General features: G+C 39.1%; 1 long non-coding RNA gene across 1 annotated transcript in view; it reads left to right on the top strand.

Annotated features, from left to right (window-relative positions):
• The window catches only part of LOC122357187, an 8,298-nt gene extending 7,634 nt beyond the window's left edge, over nucleotides 1–664 (top strand). Inside the window, exon 3 of the long non-coding RNA XR_006252434.1 lies at nucleotides 1–664. This exon is cut by the window's left edge and continues 916 nt beyond it. This is a non-coding gene — a long non-coding RNA (uncharacterized LOC122357187).
• Nucleotides 665–5,437: the final 4,773 nt, after the last annotated feature.

The following is a 5,437-nucleotide window of genomic DNA, read 5'->3' as shown; positions in this document are numbered from 1 at the left end:
GTGATACACACAAAACAATGAAATAAAATGCAACGCGGAAAATGCATGCATATATTTATATAAAAAATCGAATTATTATAATTAATATAATGACATATAATTAGTTAACAAATCAAATCAAACAAAAGGTTTTAGAAACATTAAGGATCCACAAAATTAAGCGATTAAATGGTTTAGGTGAGAACAAATTGGCCTGCTGGAATTAGGGTTATGCACATATTCTTATTCCGTGATCATTTATTAACATTATGTGAAAGGTTTTTTTTAAGATGTTGTGTAAATGCTGGGACTTTTTATTTCTCAAAACTACTTGCACACAGAACCAAGGGGATGATGAAAAATAAGCAGTAATAAGCGGTTCTATTTTCTTTTTGGTTGCTTTTTTTTGATATTTTCTATTCAGTTCTGTCTCTGTTTTGGTCTTTGGCCTGATTGACATTTAATCCGTAAATAAATACGCGCGTGTATGCGTGTGTACACAGGTGTGTCTGTCCGTGAGCACACAAGAAATGTTGCTAAAAAACACTGGTGATCAGGAAGAGTGCTCACGTGATCATTAGTGACTTCGGCCAGCAACTGACTAGAACTAAATCAGTAAGAGGTCATATATGTCTGGTCAGGATAAAATAATAAAAGTCCCAGCAGATTCAGAAAAATCTCGCAATGCTGCATTTATCTGATAAAACCTACATTTTATGTGCATATATGTTAAAATGTGATCAAACCAGCATCGTTACTCCTATCGATTTAACCCAACCTCTGAATAAAAAGCATTCATTTATCTTGTAGATGTTTTTCTGATCAGATCAAGTAAAGACTGTAAACAGATTCCACTGTGGATCAGATGATCGTAGTAAATATAACCACTGACGTGTGTTTTTTTTAAAGCCCATGCTTAAGATGCGATCTGCTTATTGCGAGGAATACCGCACTCTCCCCAGTTTCCTGTCAAAACAATACATATTGTGCTCAGACAGGAAATGCCACCATGTTTTTTTCTGTGGCCAGCGATACATTTAATGCATAAAAAACCCCGTCTATGTGTGCTCGAGCGCAAACAACAGGACGAAACGCGAGGCGAAATATTCCACTGAACGATTTCAGAGATCCCAGTGGATGTCACGCCGTATCCAAAGAGCAAGAAGGAAGAAAGGAGACGAGAAACACGCTTGGATCACGTAAAGGGAAAATGCGGTCATTTATCTGGGCAGGAGGAAGCGTGTGACATCATTCCCAAGAAATATCAAAGAGTTCTGCATAGTGGAAAACAGCCAACAGCAGAAGTGTGTGTGTGTGGGTGTGTGTGTGTGTGTGTGTGTGTGTGTGTGTGTGTGTGTGTGTGTGTCAGGAAGGCAGCGGATGAAGCCTGTCCCACTCAAAACGAACACTTGTCTACAAATGCATTTCGTGTTTGAGAACCTTGAACGTCACGCTCCGGCACTAAACAAGCCCTCAGAGAGACCCATAGGTGTGTCACACAGCAAAAAGACCCTCTGTGCAGAAAGTCAGCGTGTGTAATGTGTGTGTGTTCAGCCTCGGCAGGGGAGGAGACGTCTACACCATCTACACCGGCCGACCGTGAGCCTCCTGTGTGCATTCACGAACAATTCACAATTCATTAAACCTTCATTAAGTCAGCTCGACCCCAAAGTACACTTCAGTTTCGACGCAAACATGATGCCGAATCACAAAAGAGAAACTTGGAACAGTTTTTTTTATGATGGAATATATAATGAATCAGCACCTTTATGACTTTTGACTGAGTTGTTGTGCACACCTGAAATTTCGTACTTGTCGATATCTCTTAATATCATGCAGTCATGTGTCACATGCACAATTTAAATCATGGTTAAATGATGAGGCCACAGTGTTGCCAAGTATGTGTTTTTTCTGCATACACTCTTAAATATAAAGGTGCTTGAAGGTTGATGCCACAGAAGAACCATTTTGGTTCCACAAGGAATCATTCAGTAAGAGGTTCTTTAAAGAACCGTCTCTCTCTCTTACCGTTTTATAATCTGAAGAACCTTGTTTCACCGCAAAGGATTTTTTTGACGTCACTGCTTCCAACCAGCATGTTGTGGAGCAAGCGTCTTTAGATGTTGTTCCTCTTTCGACATCGTCTGAAACACAGCATATGCTAATGATGAAATATGTCACATTTCTTTAACTGATGTAACGATAACCAGTTCTGAAATCGGTTTTGTTACTACAAAGACAACCATATCTTTATGAACCATTTAGACAGAAAGGGTCTTTTATGGCATTGAGAAGCACTTTCTTTGGGCTACTTTTACATGGTTGCTGCACAACGCTATTATTTCAGTAGAAAACGAAGAAAAAATGCAATTGAGCAATTTTTGATTAGCAGTTAGGCTGGTTTTGTTTCACACATCTGGCAACCCTGCACGTACAGTACATGCGCGCGCTGCATTCGCAGCATGATGTAATTACTGTAATTTCGAAATGACAACACGTGAAGTTTTACTTGGACCTGTTCACACCCTCGGACTCGACACCCTCGCACATAGCGACCCAATGAATAGTAACTCTCAGAAAAGTCCCGCTTCTTAAGTTGTAATTACAAGCTCTACAAGGACGTGAACGCTTTTTACAAGTCGTTGTCTCGTAATCACCGTAATTATATGCAGTGAAACAACAATGCAACAATTCAGATTTTTCCCACTTCCTATTTGGAAACCATGCCTGGAATTTCGCTTGAAGTTGGACATCCAGCATGGGAACGATCAATTCTTGCCTCACAGAGAGAAGACATCTGACAACACTGCTTCCAAAAAGCATATTGTAGAACTACTCTATGTAACTTTACAATTAAAAAACGTATTTCTTTAACTGATGTAATGATAACCAGTTCTGAAATCTGTTTTGTTCCTACAAAGATAACCATCAAAATCAGGTGGTAACGAGAAAGTCACATGATGAACCAAAGCTCACCACCAGCTTCTCCACAAGCTAAGAAAGCGAATACTAAATTATATAGACATATACATATATATTGTGACGGGAGGAGCCAACAACAGATACAGTGGGCGTGGCGTCAGGCCTCGGAGAGGCTTTTTATTGAACAAAATGAATACAAAATAAAGTGTCCCGGGGGAAAGTGTCCAAATAAAAGGGGAAGTGGTGTCCTCGTTGTGCTGCCGGGGAAGTGCTCCAGGGGGCAGGGTAAGGGGCGGAGTCCGGCGGCCGCACGCGCTCCCCTCTCCTGTTCGGGCGCGGGGGGCGGCTTTCTTCCGCGCATCTCCGTCGCTTCTTTCTCCGGTCGTCAGAGATTGAGGGGATAAAACGGCTCGGCATCCTGGCCCGTCAGCGGTACATCTCCTGGACTACGGGGGTCCCACGACGCGCTTCTCTGGCGGCGGGGCGAGCTCCTTCACGCACCCTTCCTGGACCCACGAGGACATCAACGTGCATGCACGGGGGAAGAGACCGGTCTCTCGAGGAGAGGCGCGTTCGGCATTTAACGGCGACGGTGACGAGGCTAAATTCACTCCCGGTGTGCCTCGTCACACGCCGCCAGACCTGAACAATACCACGCCCCTCCTCTCGAACACGCCCACTCCCTGGTCTGGTGAAGGGCGGCGAATAAAGGACGGGGTGATGATGACAACAAAGAGGAGGGGCAGCCGACTCGTCACAATATATATACACACAAACACAATCATGATGAGACTCATTAAACTGATTTATGCAAAAAAAAAAAAAAAAACAACAACATTCATTTAACAAAATTAGTAACCATAATAAACACAGCTATAAGAAAAACAATTTTTTAATTTCCAAAAATATTTTACCGTAAAATTGTCTGAAATGTCTGTTGGAGTTTTTCACACTAAAAATATAAGTGGGTTTTTACTAAAGCATTTTTCACAGTTTCTTACCGTTAAAATGGCGGACATTATTTTTACAGTGTAATGATACTTATTACATGCAAGTATATGTTGAGCTTTACCTAATAAGTAAACATTATTTTTTTTCCCACCATTCCCACCATCTGCATGAGAACAATACTTGTTTTCAGACACTGCAGCTCTAAAATCCACGCACTGTGGCAACACTCGATGGTCATTTTCAATCTTAATGATGCACAGCATGAAAGAGCGTTTGAGTTTATGGTGCATTACCCATGACTGCACCAATGGACCCTAATCTCACTCTTCAACACAAACTCACAAGACACTCTTTTACATGGGAAATATAATGCTATACGTTTACTTATAGAAAAGAACACTGTTACGTGGCTAGGGTCTTTTGGGTGGTGTTTTTTAGTGACCTGTCTCAAGTTTCTGTAATGTTCTGGTCCATTCTTGCCAACGTTAAGAACGATATCCTCAAAGTCACTTTTAGAGACAAGTTTTTTTTTTTTCTGTAACTGAACAAGAAAACAGATCTAGCCAATCAGAATCTAGCAAACTTTAAAGAGCGCGAAAATTTATGGAGGAATTATTAATTATGAACAATCTGAGCATGGGAATTAGATTCAGTGAGGACCAGAATTACTTGCTCTCGGGGAACATGGAAGGAGGTATTTTTAGCGTTTGTTGTGGTAAATTATGGGCTGATTCGTGGGAAATAGACAGAATAATGTTCATGTGCTCGCTTTGCTCCTCAAGTGTTTTATTTTCCTCTCTGCGTTGTTGCTATTCTTAGGCGCTTTTAAGGACAGGAAACATGAAAAGTGATTTGCTTTCACACCCCCTTGATTATTATCAGTAAGAAAAAAAAAAACACCCACAGGAAAAACCCTGTTAATGGTCTCATCAAATATTGGTGAGAGTAAAAATTGTTTGAATTTCTGTGTTTGAAATAATGCATTTGAATTTTTATTAAAAAGAAAATGAGCTCAAGGACTAAATAATGAACTGTTTTATATTCAACTATATTTCAACTACTAAAAAGACAAATTACTGTAAACTCCAAACATAAATTAAATTAGAAATCTAAATTAATGCTAATTCAGAATATTAATAAAGTATATTAATAAAGTATTACTTTAGTAGTAAGTATTTTACAGTTTTTATGCTGATATATAATATGTTAATTTAATTTTATGTGTAAAGTTTTGATTCTCATCCTAAGTTTGGTAAAACATGGAAAAACACAGTGTCGTTAAAAATAATAATATATATATATATATATATATATATATATATATATATATACACACACACACACACACACACACACACACACACACACGTCAACATTTCAAGTGGATCAAAACTTATCAAAATTGCCCTGAGAAATAAAACCAAAATACATTCTTGTCTTAGGACTTTAATTTTTTTTGATCCACTTCAAATGTTGAATGTTAAAACATAAATTATTATTATTATTTATTTTTTTCAGTTATCCAAAAAAACCCTTAACTGTACAAACAATATCTGCAGCAGACAATGATCTCAACGGCCAAAGC

Source organism: Puntigrus tetrazona, chromosome 14 (assembly GCF_018831695.1).
Source record: "Puntigrus tetrazona isolate hp1 chromosome 14, ASM1883169v1, whole genome shotgun sequence".
Taxonomy (NCBI): Eukaryota; Metazoa; Chordata; class Actinopteri; order Cypriniformes; family Cyprinidae; genus Puntigrus; species Puntigrus tetrazona.
The sequence above is the reverse complement of the archived record's forward strand: the minus strand, read 5'-3'. Positions and strand labels throughout refer to the sequence as shown.